Source organism: Myiozetetes cayanensis, unplaced genomic scaffold (assembly GCF_022539395.1).
Source record: "Myiozetetes cayanensis isolate MyiCay16 unplaced genomic scaffold, myiCay2020 scf3, whole genome shotgun sequence".
Taxonomy (NCBI): domain Eukaryota; kingdom Metazoa; phylum Chordata; class Aves; order Passeriformes; family Tyrannidae; genus Myiozetetes; species Myiozetetes cayanensis.
In genome coordinates this window covers 10288529-10312101 of record NW_026087521.1, presented here as the reverse complement: position 1 = coordinate 10312101, position 23573 = coordinate 10288529, and the positions used below count along the sequence as shown (strand labels likewise).

Below are 23573 nucleotides of genomic sequence, written 5' to 3'. Positions count from 1 at the left end.
AGTCTATTCACAAAAGATGCATGAAGAGAGAATGATGCTGAAGTTGTTGAATACATTTTTCATTCTGAATAGATTATTTACATCTTAGAGAGGATGTTGATTTCCTAGTTTTAAAATACGCATTGACTTTGTAAATATTTAAAGATGCTAATTTTATTTTCGTATCATAGAAACTAATTTTGGACAATAATCTTTTAAAGCATCTTTGTTAATGAGGAGGTATTTTGAAACTCGTTGGTGACTTCTCACCTTGTTTGGTGGTTTACACAGGTGCAGGGTGATGTAAGTTGCAATCAAAAGAGAATGATTTACTTTTTAATCTTATTTTTATTTTCTCTTTACACAATTGCAGTAAGTGAAAAACAGGATTCCAAAAATAGGATTAGTGATTTCTTATGTCACACAGAGAATTTGTACATAGATCATCTGCTTTCAGTTAGCTGATGCCCCCCCTGTACAAAGTCTAAACAAAAGTAGTTTTTATATGGAATGTAGAAGTACAAGAGAAACAAAAAAATTAATTTGGGGTTTGGGCTTTTATATATATATATATATATCTTAGATTCCTTTTAGAGGTTATATCATCTTAGTTGTTAACAGTGAAAAATAAACTGCAAATAACAGCATCAAAGGGAATTCAGAGTAAAAGTTCACTTTCTGAAAAAGCTACAAACATAACAACCAGTTATCATCATAAGCTCTAGAGAATTATAAATAAAGTATGTTTTACTACATTTACAGATCTAAAAGCTTGTATGTTTTTATCTCTAATCAAAAGGATTTCAAATCCTTTGGTATTTAAAATATACAGAAAATCTCAGACACTAAACTGTTCAATTGTTTTAATACTGTTTCATATCCCTGTTCTTTAGGTTAATATTTTCATTAGAAATTTTTCTCTGAGGATGAAGAAAAATCTTTGAAGCTATCAACACTGTTGCTCTACATCAGTAAACTTCTATAGCAAACAGCTAAAAGTATTTCTTTCCTCATGTGAGCTAAATTGTAGATTTTATCAGAACATCACATAAAAATTAGACTATCATCTGTTGGGGGTTGCTTAAATGAAAAAATTATACTATATATTATATCATCGTATCATTCCATATTAAAATATATCATACATAATATAATTCATCATAAAGGGGTGCATGAGTTTCACTGTAAATTTTATTCATGTAGCAAAGTGTTACTCACCTGAAGTCACTGGAATTATCTTGTTGGCACTTTTATCACCTGAAAAATGAGTGTAACCGAACTGCAGAATCACAGCATGATTAAGATTTGCAAGGATTCAATCTCATTAAATCCCCTTTCAAAGCAGGAGTAACTCTGGAGTTAAATCCAGCCTCAAAGTAAGATCACATTGCTCCTTATCCAATCAGGTCTTGAAAATCTCCAAGGACTGATGTTCAGTCAACTCCATGAGCAGCCTGCTTGGGGAGGTGTCCATGGGTGCTCTTATAGCAAAGAATTTTTTCCTCCTTTCTAAACTGGAGTTTCCTTATGTCAGCTTTGGCACATCCTTTCCTTGACTGCCCCATGTACTTTCATTGTGCTCCTGGAGAAAGAATCTACCTCTGGCTTTGCAACTCCCTTTTGTATAGTCAAGCCTGCTATTGATTCCCTTTGTCTGTCCTGTTTTCTAGTTCTATTTGCTCTTCCTTGCCTTTAAGCAAGGATTTGGATGTCAAACTTCAGTTAACTCTGAGCATGGGCTGCTGGCCATGAGGTAAAGCTTAGGACAGAGTATGGGGCAGGGGGAAGCCAGATTTTGTCCTCCATATACAAACAGCAGGAGAGGATTTCTGAATCCATGACTAAGTGGGCATGAAGCAAGAGAGAAAGAGCCAGCACAGTTGCCCAATCTGTGCACAAAAGGACAGCTGCAGCAGAGAGTTAAACTTTCTGAGATTCATTTTTAAATGGAAAATTTAATAATCAATGTTGGTTTCAAGAACCGTTTGTACCAGCTGAAACTGCCTCAGCATATCCTTGATCTGAGCAATGACATGTATTTCAATTTATAATTGAGGGCTGCTCTTTATAGCACAAGAGTATGTATGAGTAGTATATGAATGAATACCTCACTGGCAATCTGGCCAACTTTGTGTAAGGGAAGTGAACTGATGAATATATACCATATGTTTAGATTGTGTAAGTGGAGGCAATCCTCAGTGACTTCAGAGAAGCTGTCCTTGTTTACACCAGCTAGGAGCTAGCCTTGTGCATATAATTTTCAGCTGAATAAATGCAGATGTTAGCATTATACAAAACTTACAGAGTTTCAGGTTACCTTTCTTAAACAGGCATCTAGCCCACAAGTTTGTATTTGGCAGCAGCGCAATGCACTGCTGTCTGAGAAGAGACATAGGTTTGGAAGTGAATGTGGCATTTTTGAGCCTTTGGAAAAAACAAATGTTCATATATCCTCCTGTACCAGAAATGTTCCAAGGCAGAAAACATAAGAAAGTGACAAGGAGGCTGTGTGGAACCTGAAACAGTGCAATATGACAGGATAATATGTGTACCTGAAACTTTGCACCTTGCATGCCTGCCTTTGGCCAAAACACAGATCAGTAACTGCATCAGCTACTGGCATCCTAAGGATGCTCAAAGGTTTTCTTCAAGTCTGTGTTCAATGTATTTACACCCACTGCCGAAAATACAGGGCTTTCTGAAGGTACTGTCATTATCTAATGACAAATGCCATAGTAAAATTTTGATTTGTTATTAATAACTCCAACAATCTTTCTGAAGTCAGTAGGAGGGCTCACATAATTTAAATGCTGCCCAGCGAGGAAAAAGAGTTGTAAGGACCAAACCTTTGGTTACTTAACAGCACTAGCTAGATTTTAAATTCCTTGAGGGCATGTCAATTAGGCATGAAAAAAATACTTGCGATGATGATGTATTTTATTTCATTATGATAATATATGTTGTATTAAACTTGGCTGACATTTTCAGCAGTGTTTGCAAACAAATCTTCTGGGATAAACAGCAAATGAATGATACTGCTGACAACAATCTAAACAGGCAAATGTCTTTTGGTACAAGCTAACACATACAAAATTTGCTGTTGCTACATCTGTACTGCAGCACCCACGAGTGGTTTCCTATTTCCATGCAAAGGAAAGTCAGGTACTTGGCATAAAAGCAAAACAGTGCGTGTCTGTTTGTGTGCCAGCTTGAATGACTGATGGGTCAGGATCCCAAGGTTCACTGTAACTTCAGAAAAAAGTTGAAGATGCAACCTGTATCTTTACTATTATGTATATGCTGATCATTATAGTATCACTGCTTGAAGATTGTATGACTCATTCTCTGCTGTTTGTTTGCTGTTTCTCATGTTTATTTATCAGCAATATCTGTGTATGCAATCAACTCAATCATAAAACTTATAAAGAAGCAAAATCTGGTTTTGTTTCAGTATATTGAGAGACTAAAATTGTAGTCCTCCTATTATGACCCTGCATACAATGATTAAATAAAAATCCTAAGGCCTGTGTTAGAGTTGGAGCAGCTAAAGTTAAGAGTAGCTTGGCAGGGTGAATCCTCCAGGCTTTTCTTTCTATGATCATACTGATCTAAAAGTTATTGTGGAAAAAATAATTATTCCACAATGTAAGAGAACTTGCCACAGACATTTTACAAGACTGGGGAAAACATAATGTCTCTTAAGCAGTCAACAGATTTTTCCAAAATATCAAGAGCTTCTTTTCCCACTTTCTCCTTCATTTACTGTAAGGTTTGCTCAATCATTTATGCACTGGAATAAATTTACTGAGTTGACAAGATTAGTTAATGAAGATAAAGACATCCAGATCTTCAAAGCACATTTTGGTTTCTCTCTCTACTTTTCCTGCTAATAGGAGTTCACTTCCAGCCTGAGTTACAGGATTACAGGCAGTTCTGAATGCCAAGCAGGGACATGCTGTATTCATTTGTGTTTTTAAATAATTGCACTATGTCTCTGACTTTAGTTGCCTTGACTGTAGCTTCCTGTGCTGGTAACTGGCACACCATACAATTTCTGTTAAGTCCCTCTCTTTGATCTTCTGTTCAAACTACACCTTATTCTGGTTTTCTGTCTAAAGCTAGCTGTCCAACTGGCATCCTTGCTCTTTCTTACAGTACTTTAAAAATATTCACTCTCAATTTAAATGCTGACTTTAATAAGCCAATGTAAATTGCTCTTTGCAGCTATTTTATTTTTACAGTACTCTGAACTTCTTTGTCCATTGGAAAAAAAGTCTACGTTTTGCCTTTTCATATTTCATATTTTCATGACTATATTCTCTGTCCCTGAATAGAAGTCTTTACACTATGAATTATAACAGCTACACTATTAGCTGTAAAAGTAGAAAGTATGTCACTGATCTCCCTTTAAATGATCAGTATCCATCCTGGGTTCCTTTTAAACCAAAGTGAATCAACAGGACCTAATGAGGAGTGATAACATTGCATAGCCTGTGCATGGGAAAAGGAATTCCTGCCAAAAGCTCTTGTTGAAGCTTTGGAGGAGCTATATCAAGAAGAACTAAAAGCAGGGTAGTGAAATATTCAGATAATTCAGGTGTTATCGTACTTCTCTCTTACAGCAAGAGCAAGTATTTACCCCTTCTCCTCAATTCTAATTCCAAAGACCAATGTCTCTGATAAACAGCATAAACTTATGCCTTCTTTATCTTAAAAAAAAAAAAAAAAAAGATCTATGAGCATAAAAGGGATATTCTGGCACTGTGGGTTCAGTTTGGTGCAACAAAATGTTGAACTGAGGTATGGGAAGTTTCTGGAATAAGTGGATTGTTTAACTAACAAAGAAACCAGTATTTGCAGCACATAGAAACTTAGTGACTACCAGCACAGTCCTGCAACAACCAGAAAATTCGTCACATCAAGACATCCCTGGCCTTGATAATGTGGCAGTGTGGCTCTCATACTACGGGGTTTTAGCACAAAAGCAAACACTTGAAACTTTTAGATTGAATTCCTAAACCTCTCTTTCTATTTTTAGCTGAGTTTTTGTTTCAACAGAGAAATTCTTACTATGAGAATTTCAAACTGCTGAGAGTGCTGCTGTTTTCTTCAGATATCTAAAGGCAAAGACCTAGAAATCAGCTCTTGGGACTTTTTCTAAAAAATACAGCCAGAGCAGTTGTAAATGTGGGTGGCACATAAGTGTACAAATGTGAGATGTAACATACCATTTATCAGATATCATTTTAGGGAAGTCTAATGCTACCTTATCCTCTTATAGTGCCACACATGAATATAGCCAGGCATGAGTACTCCAGTATCCGGGCTGCTATAGGTGATTGATCCTTTGTCAGCTGAATGTTTCTCTCCCATCTCTTAAACATGACAGATAAATTCAACAATAAAAGTTTTACTATATAACAGAACTACTTAGTACATAAGGACTTTTAGTAAAGTCTCAGAGGTTTAAAATACACTGATGTACTTCTATAATTTTTTTAACTGCACTGATACAATAGTTTTATGGAAACAAGAGCTCAGAATGAGTCAGTGTTCAAAAAAGCAGATAAAATATGAAGAGTTGTTAGGAAAAGAAATAGAGAATCAAAAAAATCGTAATTAAGTTAGTACATGATTTTTTTTTCATAATCTATGTACCTTGCTATATCAAAAGAAAGAAACAAGGAACAATAAGACCGAACAAAGATATAGAGCAACTTTCACACAAGCAATAGCTGAGTAGGTTGGACCTCCTTATCCTACAAAAGGGAAAGTTTATGAGTATGATAGAGCTTGGGAAAATAAAGAGTACCATAAAGAAGGCAGATAGGGATATATTCATGTTTTTTCCAGTATAAAATTCATCAGATGGTCCTCCTCTACCATCATCTTGGAACAGAGAATCTAAAAACAAAGAAAAAGAGGTGATACTTCACTACAACAGCTTTTATGACTCTGGAATTCTTTGCCAAAAGATGCTGTGTTTGCAAGACACTTCTATGGGTTAACAGACAGATTGAAGGGGCACTTAGAAAATAAATCTGAAAATACATGAAGACAAACAGAATATTATAGGTGAAATACCATACCTGCATGCTCTGATCCTCTCTTTTTCCTGTATTTCCACAGGTGGAGAGTTCTGGAGACATTACTGGGCTAGAAGGACTCTCAAAGCACTGTGGCTGGTTTTATATGTGATGAAAACTATCACAAAAACTGTGTCTTAGCAGTACTTACTTGCAGTGATGCTGCCATCAAAGAATGTGTGTTTTCTGGTCATCCAGAATTTAGAGAAAAAGAGGAGGTGTAAAGTGGGGATAGTATTTTGTGTCTAAACACGTGTGACCAGGAAGTTTTCCACATGGAAAGGGATCACTTTTCTTGCATTTCATTTTGTTGTCTTAAGAAGACCAATTTAGTGCAGAAGTCTAGCGTGATATGCCTGGGGATATTGACTCATACAGAAGGCAGACACATAGGAGCTTTGAAAATGAGGATTAATAAGTAAGTCTTCTTCAAACTTTGCAATTAAATTGATCTTACTCTCTTCTGGTAGTTTGGTGATCATCCATAAAGCTGCATGAGACACAGAGCTGATCATGTGCCATTATTAAATTACCCCATAATTTACTTACAGTCTGATCTTGAAAAGTGAAAACACTCCTGCAACATTTGAAGACTTGCAAAATTGCAGGGCTTAGCACTTATCCAAATTGGTGATTAGCGAGAGCAGAGCTGTTAGCTCTATGGTCCTTGGCAAATTCCAAATAATTGAAAGTACTGTGTATAGTGATGCCTATATTTTCCCTCTGGTTTTATATAGGTGCAATATTTTTCAAACATCCTCCAGAAAAGTAGTGTGCTAAGTTAGAAAAATTCATGTTTCATTTTCTATATGTGGATGTATTCCAACAAAACAGAAATCCTGAGTATGATTGCACTTCTGCAGAACTGATCTCTTCCAGATAACTGTTAAGTGTAATGCACTGACTCTATATAAGAGATCCAAACACAGTAATTTCTTCTCATGTATCTAATATATAGACAGTTAAATGGGTTCCACTGAATGGCTTAAAATCATAGCCTGTGACAATAGACGTGCATTTTGAGTATGAAAGAATAAGAACAACCCTTTTTCATACAGCTCATAAAAATGCTTCATGAGCTTTCAAGGGAACATTGGAAAAAAGGAGTAGGGGTAGGAATCCTCACATCAAAATAAAGATCACTTATTGAACTTTCCTATAATTCTAGGAAAAAAGAATTAAATCACTTCTCCTCCCTCCCATGCATTGGCAGATTTTTTCTATATACTCATAAAAGGATGTATAATATTTGCAGATGATGAACTATATCTCCCAAATGGCAGCTCTGAGCATCTTGACCGTAGACAGTGCAGTCAGCAAGCTCAGTAGTATGATGAAGTCTGGGTAAGATTTTTAGAGCTTTTGAAATCTGTCTGGACCATGGAAACAGACATATATTTCACAAGACATCTGAATATTTCAAAAAGCTCCTCTGGATAAAACACTGTGATGATATAATAAAATATTAGGAGATGGCTGCAGTTATTAAAAATATACCCTTTTTTTGAAGCCATCTCTGGAATCTTGTGACTACCAAAATAAGATCTGAGATCTTTCAGGCCAACATTTCTCAGCAAGCCCTGGTACAGGACTAATCATTAAATCAAAGACAGAGGGATGAATATGAGTTTCTGCTGGTGCAGGAGAAGAGGACGTGTCCCATGTGTCTGTGAGAGCAGCCTGGCAGCTTTCCCCTGCGTGACTCAGCGCAGGTTTCCATGGCAGTCTGGGCTCCAATGCTGGGAATGCTGGGGGTGAACAAAAAGAAGTTTTACATTACCCCCTTACTCCACTGCTGTGTCTAACTCTTACATTCCTCACTTCGCTGTATTGGCAGCAAGCACTGATGTAGGTTTGAACTTTCAAGCTTGATTGTTTTTATAAAAAAGACAGTTCTCTGTACCAGGCAGCTCTAAGGGGGAAAGAAGAATTATAATTCTACATAATCAATTCCTATCTGTCTGGCAGAGATGCAAAAGATTTCAAGATGTTTTATTATACACCTGTATGCTTTATCATGTGAATTCTTTGAAACGTTTGGCAGCAAGGTGTCTGTTGAAAGCCAAAACCCCGTTTCTGTTTGGTGGTTGTGTTTGGTTCACTATGACAAATCACAGCAATAACTTGAAGCCTAAAGATTATTGATAGTTCCAGTGTTTTATTTTTCTACAGATTTAATTTTCACTGAATCCCCCTTCTATTTCAGAAATAGATTATTTACTCTACTGAAACACTACCTCCCTTCTCCCAGCCCCCCCGCCCCCAGGTACCTTGAGCTTACTTACCATTGGTAGAGAACAAAAAGGTTTCTCTTTATGCCATACTTCTGCAGCATTTTATGGTTCTGAGCATAGTTTGATTGGATTGGATTGATATGAGTAAACTGTGTAATACTTGGCCTTCCTAGAACCGTAGAGTCGTAAACTGGTTGGGTTAGAAATACCTTGAGGATCAATTAGTTCCAAAACCCCTGCCATGGGCAGGGACATCTTCCCCTAGACCAGTCTGCTCAAAGCCCTATCTAAACTGACCTATGGGGTATCCACAACTCACAATGAAGAATTTCTTCCTTATATACAATCTAAACCTGCCCTCTTTTAGTTTGAAGCCATTCCCCCCTGTTCTGTCACTACATACCCTTGTAAAAAGTTCCTCTCCAGCTCTCTTGTAGCCCTTTTAGGTATTGGAAGGTGCTCCAAGGTCTTCCTGGAGCCTTCTCTTCTCCAGGCTGAACAACCTGACTCTCTTAGCCTGACTTCATAGGAGAAGCCTCATGATTATCTTTAATTAGGATTAGATTGTTATGTTCTTTTGTCTTTGAGATAGTAATTTCAGGTTTTTTCAAATGCTTTTTCATAAATAAAATACTTCTTTATTTAAGTTGGCATGTCATGGCCATTATCTTCTGTAACATTGCACAGGCGTATCTGAAGATGTACTAAGAAGGCAGGGGGGTTGTGCAGGTGTAAGCAAAGGAAAAATATAAGGGTAAGAGAGGAAGAGAAATTTACCTGCTGAATATTTATGAATATTGGTAATGCACAAATGATGAAAAGCACAAATGATGAAAAGCACAAATTAAGCATGCAGGGCATTAGCTGAGTCTTGGGGACAGGAGAGTTAGAAATAGCTGGGAAATATGACTGGCAGCAATGAATACCTTCACAAGTTAAAATAAAATTGAATTTCAAAGTAAAAGTAGTAGGTGAATATCAGTTTGAATATCTGAAGCATTGATATCTGCTCAGGTTAAAATGAATATTGATCGTTACATCTGCAACATATTTTAAATTGGTTGCTCCCTGTGATTTTGAAAGCGTCTTTATTCGTAGTCAGTAACACAGTTTCCAGCATAAAGGAGTGAGATTTTTAAACTCTCTTAGCTAACAGACCTATTATTTCTACAAATGTTGTTGGGGTTGTTTCTCTTCCTTTCTAGTACAATAATTGCATTTGTTTAAAAGCTACACAGAACTTCAAAAACTCACACACTGATCAAAACGTAAATGATCCTGTGACCCTGTTAGCACATTTAATCTGTTATTACTGTCTGTTATTACCAGCTCCCCTTGCACTTAAAGGAAATTGTTGCTTTTTTTCCTCTGCAAACAGTTGTTACAACTTGGGTCAAGCCAGTTGTTCAATGTCCAAATAAAGAGGAAGCCTGATTTTATGGTGTGAGTCACTGATCTTATGATTCAAGCAGTGTGTTTTTATTTGGGCTGGGAATTTTGAAGGGTAAAGACTGAGCCCAGCATCAAACTGTGTATCCAGTAAATGCATGGGGATATTACCCACGTCACAGTTAGGAAAGACCAGTGACATCTATGCTGAAATTTTCCACTGATAATGGAAAAAATGCCATGTTGCTTTTTCTAGTAGTACTGAGAATCACAGTAAATTTCTGTTACTGTGTTGAACTTTGTCATGTCAGCTAAGTTTAATGAATATTAATCAGACTTGTAAAAATATTTAAAGTGCTTCAATGTTTTGGTATTGCCATTTTGGATTTTATTTGCTTTTGGGGATAGAGTGCATCATTTTGTATCTAAAACACAGATGTGAAATTTTTAGTATTATTACAAACTCTTAAAATGGTATTTTTTTCTTGTTCCTGAATGACGTAGAAACTGTGATGAGAACTGTAATCCTTTACTGTCTGTTTTCTTCTGTTTTCTGATTGATGATGAAGCTGAGAGTTAGGTTTTCTAATACTATGTAGACATGCAGAGCTACTACCAAGGCACTTAGTGGGATTTTCAGAAGTTTCTGACTTATCCTGATTTAACTGGGATATAGGACCTTCCTACTAGGCATCTGTAGGCCACCAGGCATTGATTTGTTTTCAGCTTCCCCTGTCAAAAATGTGTTATAAACCTTGGCCTTTGATCCTTACTACTGTAAGTATTTAATCTCATTATATTTATACACTATTGCTCAGGGAATCTGGATTAAATCTCTCTCGGGGGACTATTCCTTAATTTATTCTTCATATTTCTGTATTCTTCTTCCATGTGCTTTTCTTGGGTTGTTAGTGACTAAGCCTGCTAACAGGTCTGGGGCAAATGCTGTAAAAGTATCTTCTTTCTTTAATTGTCATTTTGCCTTACCCTGTCCTGATAATTGGTAAGGTGAGGTGATAAGAGTGATTCCCTTGGCCTTTCACCGCAGAGGAAGACCAGAAATTAACAAGTGAAGCTAACTGAATCTAATCAAGGAGTCAGCAGAAAGAGTTTATCTGGGCATTTTTCAGAGTGAAGTGAAGAAATTCTCAGGCATCTGAGGAATTGCACCTGCATCTGGTGATCATGTACTGTGTACTGAATGATTGGGTATTCCTGCCTCTCTGCCCCTATACCCCTATCCTCCTACTTCATACTGCTATATCTTCCTCTGAGCAGATTGCCAAAGAGAGAATCTTCTTTAAAAGAGAGATATGGTCCTTTCCCTCCTCTCATCCCCACAGTTCTGCTGTTAGGGATGTGCTCTTAAAATGAATGCCTCTGCACTTCCAAAACCTGTCCAAGGGCTTCATCTCCCGTGATGATTTGCTGTGCATCACAATACCTGCAGCTTTTCAGGGGAAGTGCTACTGTAGATGTGTAATGGCATTCTTGTAGTAAAGGAATTTTGGTTTTATTTGCCCTTGGATTTGTGCTCCCACAGACAAACCAATTGCTCCAATCAAAGCTAATCCTTAATCTTTGCAATTTCTAATTCATAATATGCAAATATATGCTAAAGTCTATAAAGTTTGCTTGAATTACTGTGCTGCCTCCTTCATAGAATATAATGGTAGGGTGATTAAAGGCAAGGAAAGGGTGCTGATATGGAATTTTTTGTCCTATTATAAAGCAGCTGACAAGACAGCAGAGATTATTCTGGCTCTTTTGACATACCCAGCTGTGAGCAGCCAGTTCATACACACTCAGCAGTGATCTGGGCATATTTTCTTTCGCATGGCCATATCCCAGAAATCATAAGAGCTGGAATGTGTTGCTTCTGTCACACATACAATGTGTACTAACTGTTGCTAGGTTGCTTTGAGCTACTTAGTGGCACTGATGTGCCATAGAAAGGAAACACACACATATACACACACACACACACACAAAAGACAAGAAAAAACAAGCCCTCTACTACAATTCAATTTTGTTCCAAGAAGTAATTTCATAATAAAAGTCTGAGACCAAATCTTGAACATTCTCCATACCTTTACTGATGTGCTCAGACCCCTGATTTTTTCACAGGTATTCAATATCTAAAGTCTTCCCTCAGCTCATATTGATAAATATTAAAAAAGGTGTGTCTGCCTCCCAACATCTTCAGTAGCAAGCTCAGTGTGTCACAGGATTGATCCATAATTCAGACTGTCTTTCTTTGTGTGTTATTACTCAAGTAGGAGGGGCTATAACAAGAATTAAAAAAATAGCACTGAGATGTCTGTAAACTTTAATGCAGACTGGTAGAAAGAAAGAACCCTTATGGTTTAATACAAAAACAAATGTTCAGATCTCTTCTTTTTGACCTGAGAGTTCATTTCATTCCTGGCTGGTTTGGGTTTTTTTACATTTTAGCAGTGGTGTAAACAGTCTCCAGAAATCTTCTGTTCTCAATGATAACATAAAAGTGATTTATCAGTGATATGCTAAATTTCTTCAGCATTAAGACTAAATACAAGCTGGCCTAGTTTCCATGAAAAGCCTCACTCTAAGTCTCTGAACATCAACATGTAGAATTGTTAGAATCTCTTGCAGAGGACAGCTAATGTAAAAGTGTATGTAAAAGAAGTTTTCAGACAAGTTTTCCTGATTATGAAGAATTCAGGGTAGAACATATAGGAGCTGCTCACCAGCCAGGTTATAAAGGCAGCCCATAACAGTGCAATAGAGTAGTTGGATCTAAGTCATTCCAGACTCACTGAATGTCTTGCAATGGTGGTGTCTTTTATTTGTGTTGTTTAGAAAACTATTGCCAAGTCAGAGGTCTGGAGCTTATTATAATTGTGTGTATGATATATACAATAAAAAAAAAAAAAAACAAACAAAACAAACAAAAAAAACCCCAAAACTCATGGAAATCTTGACTAAAGACAAGAAGCAAAAACTGCCTTTATGATCACAGATGTAGCAAGAAATAACAGGCAGCTCTTTGTGTAATCAGTGTCTTTGAAAATGACTTTTTACATTTGTCATTACCCTTTTTCAGAAGGTTGTGAGTTGCTAATTTTTTCTTAAGAACATGTCTTCAGAAACAGTCAGTGTTCTGACAAAGAAGTCTTTCAGATATGCACTGTGGATATTTACGCTTTTTCTTCCAGCAGTGGCAAAAGAGAAATAGTGTTGATTCCACTTTTTACAAATGTTCCTTTATACAATGAGTAGTGTATATATAGTTCTAAGGATGTGTACTTGCAAACCTGGCAAGACCAGTAAGACAACACACTTATAAAATATGGTCCAAAATCTTGTTCATTACAAGAAAAAAAAAAAGTTAGAAAAAGATATTTAAAAAAAAAATACAGAAACTGAGAAAGAGGGCAATTTAAGAAAGTCTAGGTAAAGAAAGTACATTTTAAAATACATCATTTAAAAACCATTTGGTTATTTTTGCTTTTACCCTATTCCTGGTAATTCTTGAGCTTATAAACTTTAAGAAGTAAAAGTACATTTTTTATTTTTAAGATTCTTCCTCAGTATTTGCAGATCTCTGTGGATAATAAATTATGTCCAGCAGTGGATGGAATTCCATTTTACTTGGAACCGTAAGTGATAAATCTTGATACAATTTCTAGAAAATTTGAAAAGGGTATTTGTAAATTATTGCAACTTCAAACACCTTCAACTCCATGAGAAAATATAACCCTTGTTACATGACATCAAACCACTATATTAAACAAATTTATCATCTTATGAAGCAGTCGAATTACTAACTTTTCAACCCATAATAACCTTTTTAATTGATGTAAGGACGTAGAGACTATAATGACCAATTCTTGCAGTAAATTTTTTGTACTCAGATGTTGCATTGAGTTTAATTGCTTGTTCCTGAGAGCAAAACCTTCACTGATGAACAATAACTGCCTTACTGAGTCAGGGCTCTCACTCTAAATCTACCTTCTTTAGGTTTTAAACCATTTTGCCTTATTCTTCCACTACAGACACTGGTAAAAACTCTATCTCCATTTTTCTTATAAGCCCCCTTATATATTAAGGGCTGCTCTAAGGTCTCTCCAGCCTGAACAAGCCCAACTCTCTCAACCTGTTTTCAAACGGGATGTGCTCCAGACATCTGATCATTTTTATGGTTGTCATCTGGATCTGCTCTCTAATAGGTCCATGTTTTTCTTATACTGGGGACCCCAGAACTGAATGCAGTACTCCAGGTGGGGTCTCACAAGAACAGACTAGAGGGGCATAATTTTGGACCCTGTATGGACCCTTAAGGAGCTCCACTGGTTACTGATCTCCATTTGAATACAGAGCCATTGAATGAAGCAGCTCTTTGAACTGGCCCTGCAGCCCTTTCCTTGTCCATCTAATAGTCCACTCATCAAACCTATATCTCTCCAATTTAGAAGTAAGAATGTTGTTGGGGGACCTTATCAAAGGCCTTACAAAAGTCCAGGTGGACAACATCAGTTGCTCTTCCCTTATCCACTGATCCAGTCTTTTATAGAATCATGGACTCATAGTATCATTTTGATTGGAAAAGATCCCTAAGATCATCGAGTCCAACTATTAACCTAATACTACCAAGTCCACCACTACACCATGTCCTTAAGTGCCACATCTACACCTCTTTTAAATACTTGCAGGACTGGGGACTCAACCATTTCCCTGTTCCAGTGCTTGACAACAGCTTCTTTGAAGAAATCTTTTGTAATATATAAGCTGGACCTCCCCTGGTTCGTTCCTCTTGTCCTGCTGCTTGTTACTTGGGAAAAGAGACTGACACCCACCTGACTACAACCTTCTTTCAGGTAGTTGATGAGATCAATAGGATCCCCCCTGAGCCTCCTTTTCTCATGGCTAAACACCCACCCCTCCTCAGCTGCTCCTCATTAGACCTGTGTTGATCTTTTTCAATCAGCCCAGGTGGCATTTTTGTCCAGTGGCAGTTCCGAAAGGTAATGTAAAGCCACTCACTAAATTCAGGAGAGTTTTAAGTTCCTATTTTTAGTCACTAATAGATCTTTATCTTGCCTTCACCATTCAGAGCCGAAGGGGAACAGCAGTTTTATATTTAGCCTCTCTACCTTGGAAAATAGATACTTTCTCTGAGCATCTGCAGGTGACTTCTGACTTTGCCGTTCCTGGCATTGTCACACAGCTTTCCTAAGCTCTGAACTAGCTAAAAAAAATAAGATGGCTTAAGTCAAACTTTTGTGGCAGTTACAGAATTTTTTGGTGGTGCATAGGATTTTTGTTAGACGTTGTGAAACAATGACACATCAAGTTTCAAGAGCATTTTTTTCATAAAATACTTTTCTTAAAATCATATCAAATGAATTTGACTATGCTCACACTTTTTATGTTAAAAGAAAATTCTGAGGAAGGTAATTTTAAATTTGACCAATTTTAATCCATCAGGCTAATGCAAATCTAGTTTGTATTACTGAAAAATTGTAAAATGCACATTACAGGAGAAAAGTCCTTAGTTCTGTTGTTAAATACAAATTTTGTTCTCCAAAGTGGTAGTTTTAGTGTTGTAAAATAACATGGTAAATAAGGCAAAGGGCAACTAGTAACATTATGTGTGTTTTAATGCATTTGCTGGGATGATAAACAGTTTATTTTAATCTTTCCAGTCACAAATGTCACGCAAGATAATGTTGTTTCTCTTCTCCCGTGACTGTACCGCATATCTCAGCTGACTTCAGGAGTTTCTATACTATCAGAAAAGCATCCCTAACATGGGTTTGGTGTTTGTTGCAGGCAAGTGTTGGGGTTACTATTCATGTGTACCAATGTTATAAGAACATAAGGTAAGAAATGCTAAATATGAAATCAGAGTGAAAACATTAAGATTTACTCCATATAGTGCCTACTGTTATAATAGTTCTGTCGTTGTGTATGGTTATTTTCTGCATGTGAAGATGTATGTCAAACTTTTAGATGCTTTGATAAACATTAGGCTCTACTAGTAATTTTCTGTCTTTCTGAAGCTGATGTTAACAAAATTTCACTGCATCCACACTTATTAAAGCAAAGATAGCTTTTAAACAAGCCAATCAAGAATAAATTAGTATATTTTTCTTCCACAGATGCCATTTTGTTTGTCTTTCTTTTGGTAGTATCCATAACACTATTTTTCTTTGCATTTAGTTTAAATTGGCTGGAAAATTTAAAACTGAAACCAAGAAGTTGACCTGAAATTCATTAAAATTATATAAAAAATCTGTTTATTATAAATTCTACCATTACAGGGAATAAAATTGAATTCACAGAGATGAGACACACAAAGTTAAATTGTTAACAGATTTTCCTTCCTACCTGAAAGTAATAAAATTGTAGTGTTCATATGGGGGAAATACAGAGCCAAATACATGTGCACATGGCCTTGGTTTTCTTTCGCCTTCCCACCAAGAATTTTCTCCCTCTTTTCACAGCTGGCTGACCTAATGGAGGCTCAAAGACTAGTGCAGGAATCATACTCTGAAGGATTAGCTGTGCTATTTAGCACTAGCTCCCTGTGCAGGGAAGTGCAGCTCTATACCTCTCTGAAAGGCTAACTTCTTGCACAACTCTCTGTGTGTTGTGTCATCAAACAAGCCAAGCCAGAGCGCCTTTTTTTTTTTTTTTTTTTTTATCTCCGGAATATTGAGCTGTCTTTCCTTTTTTAGGCAGCGAATGTGCAGGGAGCAGGGTGAGCCTCTGGCCTGAGCCACTCCCTTCCTCTTTTGGGCTGTGCAGCTGTGCGTTGGCTTTTATGAACACGTGCAGATAGACGTGAACTTGTTTTGTCTGTACTCCAGGGTAGGTGGATGTGAGCCAGCTCCAATCTGTCAGAGAGCTGGCTGTGTTAGCACAGCACTGAACCTGCTGAGCTCTGCTGAGGCTCTGCACTTATCGCTGAGGCGCAGTGACAGACTCATGCATCTTCATAGTTCCAGAGACTGAAAAAAGGGTTGGGTCTGGCCAGATCAAAATCTCCACAGGGCGTGTATGGATATACTTCCAATCTGGGTCTACATCTTTATTCTGCTGTTGCACAAGGTGGGGGGGCTGGGGAGAGGCAGTAATCAAAATGAAGTAAAGCCTTCTATGCATTTCATTTCATTCAACAGCAAGGTTTCATTTCCTTGCTATTTAAACTTCAAGCAGTAGTGCGTTAAGCTACTCTAAAATAGCTTTAAGAGAAGTTAGGGACCATTTGTGTCTGTTTAATCAATAGAGAAGTTTGATTTCATTTGACATTGGTTTTGTCTTTAACTGATAATAACTTAAAATGGACAAATTTGCTCAAGGTCCTTTAGATTATTCAGGACACGTCTCCTGGTTCTATCTGGCAGTTTATGTATTTAATACAGGTGTCAACAGCTGTGCTTTAGGTGGTCGTCTGCACTGTGGTATCTGATGGTGTAATCAAGCCCACCTCCTTCTGATATTAATAATCCTATAAACAATAGATGCCAAACAAAAGCATACTATCAGAAAGGGGAACTGATTGTACTGTAATTGTGTGAAAAACACCTAAGAGTGTCAAAAAACACTCAGATGACATTTTCTTCAAAGACATATAGGGGTAATATGGGGAAGAATGTGAATTTGTGTAAGGATCATGAAGTCATGTAGTCATTTTGTGTTACAGAAAAAAATATGAAAAAATTGTCTCATCTATATATTATCCTAAATTAAGTTAACTTGAAGGAATGAACTATCTTGATCTGCAGTACCAGACAATTCCAAAGTCATTCCACTAAATTTATGACTTGGAACAGGAAAATTAGGTAAGTCTGCAAGGCTATCAATTAATTTTCCACTTTTATTATGAAGAGAACATGTTCCAGGGCTGCTCCAACAAACCACGTAGATGAAACTACACCAGATTCAACTCACTATATGCTAGATAGTCCTTTCATACTGCCCCAGCAGGCCTCCATCCTTGCATGCTTGCAGCTACACGGTTCTAATGTTGTTTCACACTCTCTTTACTCAAAACCCCACACATAGAGTAAATGTGTATTGAGAGAACAGACAGAACATCAGAACATATGGAGCCAGAAAAATGAGTGTCCCTCCAGTGCTGTATAATGTGCTTTCACCAGTGTACTTTAGGGAAAGTATTAGTCTGTTCGCAAGCCATGCTGCATCATTTGGCTTGGGGAAATCAGGGACTGCTGCCTGGCAGAAGCATCCAGCTCAGTTAAGTACAGCAGTAATATATTTAAGATGGGGTTGTAAAAAACACCTTTGATTCAGGTTACTCCATTCTGGCTACCTCTATTTAGAAAGGGAACTCTAAAGTTTGGAAGAACTGAATCTCTGAAATCTCATTTGGCCCAGTCAAAAGCTGATGTACTATGAAATATAGGTCTCAAGGGAAACTTTGGATGTCAAGCATCTGCCTAAGAAGTAGCACATTTCATTAACTGAATGTCAAAGGAAAGATGGAAACAGTATGTAGAAGTGTGAACACACATGTGTGCATCTGTAAATACTTTATTTCTTGAAAAATGTAATGCCATTTGTCCCAAAGCTATTTAGACCCTGAGTTTACCAACTATTTTGTTCTGGAAAAAGTCAGGGCTAGCTTTGAAAGTGGGGATGTGGAGGCAGTGCATTCTCTTTTATAATCTGGACAAGCCAATCATCCATGACTCCCAGGTATTTCCACTCTCCTAAAGAAATTTGAACAGGGATTTTCAGCCCTTCAGAATAATCCTTTATCCTTTATGCTTTTCACTTTCTTGAGCTCGTTATTCCTCTGCCTCTCATGTTTAACTGTTTTGTTTTGAATAGAATGCAAAACCAAGGAGAATTGTTTGTTGGCTTAAGCATTACTATAGTCCCTCAGAATGCTTTCTGTGTCTAAATAGTTCATCATTTGTTCAAGACAAAAACATGTCAGAAGAAGACATTGATAAGACTGAATGACAAAATACCCATGATCTAGTACTTGTGGTACTTTCCTGGAAGGTAGAAAATCTAGCTCAACACTCAAAAGAAAAATTTAGTCTGAGACACCATTGTAAATGCAATGGAGATCCAAGTGAAATATTTATTTCAGCCCAAGCTCTGCTGTACTCACAACTTTAAACACCCCCCCACTTTAAACAAACAAAAATCCTGTTTCAAACGTAATTTTAAAGGAGGGAGAGGATTGACTTGTCAGTTGACAGAAAAAAACCAACAATTCTACAATCCATTTGAAGGGACAGACTTTAGTGAGAGAAGATGGAAATATAAACACTGGTCTCTTCAGATTTAACCCCCCTTAAAAACTGGGATGTTTGAGTTTGATATTTGCTCACAGTCTGCTGCAATGTACTGTTAATTTTTTTTCTTAATTACACTTGCAAGCTGTTGTTCAATTGGAATATATTTAAAAAATCACTTAGGAGAGCTATGAGTGGCATGCTCACTTCCCTAAGGTCAGTGAAAATATAAGTTTCATCCATTAAAGACAGAATACCCAAACTGAAGCTGATTTAAACTATGCAGCTTTACTGGAAATTGTTTATACATATACACTGCAGAGCAATGTGGAGATTTCAAAGCTGTCATTAAGTTAGCAGGCTCAGCCTTGCTGCAGCGACACAGAAGCCAACACAGATGTTGCAAGCAATGCAGAGAGTCTGAATGGGATTTATTTAAGCAGCTGCTCCTTCCTACCCGACACCTGAGATAGTTAACTAAGGTCTGTTGGTAATCTTTGAAGAATAGAAACTCAGAAAACACTTAATCTCTTTTGTAAAGGAGAAAACTAGTGTAAGATGAGCTGCACCCTACCTCTTAATTTGTATTGACTCTGTAGAAAGTGACAAGATGAAGTGTAGAAAACTATTACATACCTGCATAGATATGTGAGATGATTATCACAGTCCCCGGCCTTGTCTTCCATGCATCTCTGAGATTTTTAGCTCTGTATTACTTACAGCTGAGCCAAAAAATGCCACGAGCGTGTCTGTCTACAGGCTGTTTTTTCCAATTGTTTCCTTATGGATGTTTAAGAGGAGAAAATAGGTAAAATTATATGTTTTAAATGAAACTAAGAACATTCTAAGCTTTTATAAAATTTCAAACAACAAACCAACATGAGTTTGGTTTGGAAATAGACAAGGAAGGGGAATACTTGGTAAATGGACCCTTAGGTGCTTTTTGCAAATGTTTTGCACTCAAGGAATTGCAATGCAGACAGAGAGTGTCAGTTCAGCACTGTGACATTAGTGTCATCAAGTGTTATTAGAAATCACAAGGCTGCAAACCTCCATTAGTTTTAATAAAAGGGAGATTGCAAGAAAGGCAGTGCAACAGCAAAATGAAAAGGATTTAATTTCTGATTGCATCTTCCTTCTGTAAAAGAAAACAATGTTAATAGTGTTTCCTTGTAGTTGGTACAGGTTGTTTACAGTATGATTAATAGGAATCAAAATTTTGAAGGTTTTTAATTTTGAAGAAAAAAATCTCAAACTTAGGATGTCTTTTAGCACTTAAGAACTCTTTGGATCTTTTGTGTCTGCAAAAACCTCTTAGTAATTTCCCAAGACAGGACTGTATCACATATTTTCCAAGATTTAGAAATGGTGACTCTATTGAAACTTTTGTCTAACTATGAAAATTACATAAAAATCAAAAATACATTAATTTAAAAAATTTAGTTTTGTTTCAGATCAACCAATTAATAACCTGAATGACAGTTTAAATTATTAATCTGTTTATTATGCTGTTGGATTTTTAGGGGCTATTTTGGGGACTTTTAAAATAGTAACAAATTAACTCCCTTATGTCAATGATTTCTATATATTTCAAGTTTTGATCCAAATTTTAATTCCATACTTAGCATACCCTACATCGGAGCAGTCTAAAATATTTTTGCTTGTTTCAAAAAAATGGATATTATAGTTGTGTGGTTGTCTCCTGAAAACCCTGACCTGTGATGAGCAGTATCCCAGGACTATGCAGTAGTAAATCCAAGTTAAACCCATGTCTCATATTCCATCTTGAAGAGTCTAATATAAAATATTTTACTCCTGGGGCTTCTTAATGTCTGAAACAGTTAAAGGTTAGGAATACCATTTGTGGTCTGACTCTCCACAATCTCCTGGACTACAAGTGTTTTGTTAAATGTTTTAGTGGTGGAATAAATAATATAACCTTGAAAGATGGTTGTGCTCCAGTTTTTCAGTTTCTTTAGTCTAATTACAAAATATCTGATTTACATAAAAAGTTCAAGAAGCAAAACCCAATTTTTCCTTTTTACTCTTCAATATAGGAATTAATTTGAATGGATAAACTAATTGTGCTATTATAACTAAAAGCCATGTTAGATTGTCATTCTAAGTTTAGATTCAAATACAGCGAATTTTGGATATAAAACCAAAGGAACCCAAACTATTTTTTTCACTGAGCCTCAATTCCAAATTCTTAGATTTTTGTCTTCCAATAAAATTAATCGAAGACATATGAAAATATGTTCAAGGAGAAGTGTATTCATGCTGAGCTGAATGTGAAAGCAGTTGGGAAACCTACAGGCTGAAGGCCAGCTGAATGATCTTCCAAACTCTGTCTGAGCAATTAGAGTTTGAGACAGATATGGGATTTCCAGACCTCAAAATATATATTTATGTACCAGGGATTAAGAAGGTGAATAGGAGTTAAAAAAAAAAAAAAAAAAAAAAAAAAGGCAGTTGTTTCAGGATAAAAAGGGTTATTTTACACTACACATATTTTAGTTCAGTGGTCTGTGCAGTATCTCAGAAGCTGCCTATAGACTTGGCAGTGAGGGAGACCAAAGCAAGTTCTGTGTTATGCTCAGAGGGGAGGAAACAATTGAGCCATTAAAAAGAAAATTCCTCCAAATAACCAAGTGCCAGGATGTGAAGTAATAAATATTTGGTGCAACGCAAGAGGAGTAACAGAGTTTTCATCCATACCGTTATGATATGGAAAGCTTATTTGAAACTCTGCTCAATCATGACCTCAGGTTGGAGGACCTCATCACTGGAGAGGACATCAAGGATTTGGATTCAGATGTTTTATATGGGATGTTTTAGTGAAACAGCAGCTCTCTTTCAGCCTCCCTGTGTATGGACACTGCAGTTTTGCAGTGAGAATGCTTTTTGGCAGAATACTGTAATTCACATCCACAGTGGATTATTGTAAACCATACAGATGCCTTTTGTGCAGAGTTTCATTATCGACTTAAGAAACAACTCTGGAGTACCGCTACAAACAATACATTTTGTGGTTTTTTTCTGTATAGAAAAGTGGGAAAGTAACACATGGATGGACACACTAAGTGAGAAGAGAGGAAGGCAAAATACTTTGCACAACAGCTGAGCTGTAAAATTTCAAGGTGGTTGATTCACATGACTAGAATTTAGACAAAACTGCTTTAATGGTGTTAGGAAATGGACATACATACCATTTTTTTAGCATCAAAAGGGAGAAAAAAAAGTGTTGTCAATATCGTTGAAAGTGGTTTTGTGTCTGAATTTGAAATTTCAAGTGAGTTGCTGGAGCTTCTGCATCTCATTCAAACTGCACATCTATAAAAGGTACAGAATTTTATAGGTCAGAGAACTGATAATTAGAAGTGAGAAGCACTGAAAAGGGGAATTTAAAAAAATTAAAAATCAAATTACCTGGTTTTTTAAAAGTGTGCTTAGAAAATAATATTCCATCTCCAGCCTGTGGATTGACTATTTTGTCAAAACTTTAGTGACATTACGAGTTGAAGCCAAAAACGTTTCACTTGTATGTAATGGAAGAAAGTAAATATTTCCCTGTCTTTTATTTTCTGCTTCACAGAAAACATGTTTCCCTGATCAACAGCAGAGTGCTTATATATTACAGAATCACAGAGACATTTAGACATCATTGAGTCCAACCATAGACAGATAGGCTTACTTATGCAGAAAAGTGCAAAGACCGTTCTATACAACAATATATTGAACTCGGTGATCTTAGAGCTCTTTTCCAACCTAAGTGAGTCTATGACTCACTATATATGTAAAAATCGTATGTGTGTGTGTGTATATATAAATATATCCATATGTATATATGTGCTTCTGTATATATCATACAATCACAGAATGATTTGAGTTGGAATGGACCTTAGAGATCATGTAGTTACAACCCCTCTGGCATGGACAGACACACCTTTCCCTAGACCAGGTGGCTCAGAACTCTGTCCAGCCTGGGCTCAAACAGCTCCAGGGATGGGTGTATGTGAATGGTGGGTGCATATGTATGTGAATGTGTATGTGTATATATGTATGTGCATACACAGACATACATTTATACAAATATATTTTTATACAGGTGTACATGCATGTTACACACATTAAAACTAATTTTTGCTGTTTTTCTACATTTCTGGGTTATGAGAAATCTGTTCTACAGTGTTTGAATGAACTACATTTGGAGAAAACAGATTGCTGTAATTGAGCTAATCCATTAGGGTTGTCTAACAATTTATCTGTTTATTTATTTAGAGATCCAGTCCTGTCTCTGTTGATTCTCTTTTGCCATGGTCTTTATGTGTGACAAGAATGAATGCTTATGCAAATCAGTTATACCATTTCTGTATTGATTAGATGACCATGAATGGACGTGTCATTACTAAACAAATTGGGTTATTAGAAGTAAATAGAAGTTACTTTAATAAAATGATAACCTTGATGGCAAAATATATGTCTGCAAATTGCAAATGAATTCAAATAGTCTAAAAAGCAAAAGGTTTCTATCTACTGAAAGCATGTCTTGGAGCATCCAGTACATAGAAAAACTAGGACTGTAAGCAGTTCTATGACCATGATGGATAAAATTGCTAAATTGATTA

At 36.6% G+C, this 23573-nt stretch overlaps 1 protein-coding gene across 1 annotated transcript in view; it reads right to left on the bottom strand.

Moving 5' to 3' along the window:
* Window positions 1-9295: 9295 nt before the first annotated feature.
* The window catches only part of CACNA2D1 (calcium voltage-gated channel auxiliary subunit alpha2delta 1), an 843568-nt gene continuing 829290 nt past the window's right edge, over window positions 9296-23573 (bottom strand). Inside the window, exon 40 of the transcript XR_007630104.1 lies at window positions 9296-9305. The gene's annotated coding sequence lies outside the window, so the exon portion shown is untranslated. The remainder of the gene's footprint in view (window positions 9306-23573) is intronic.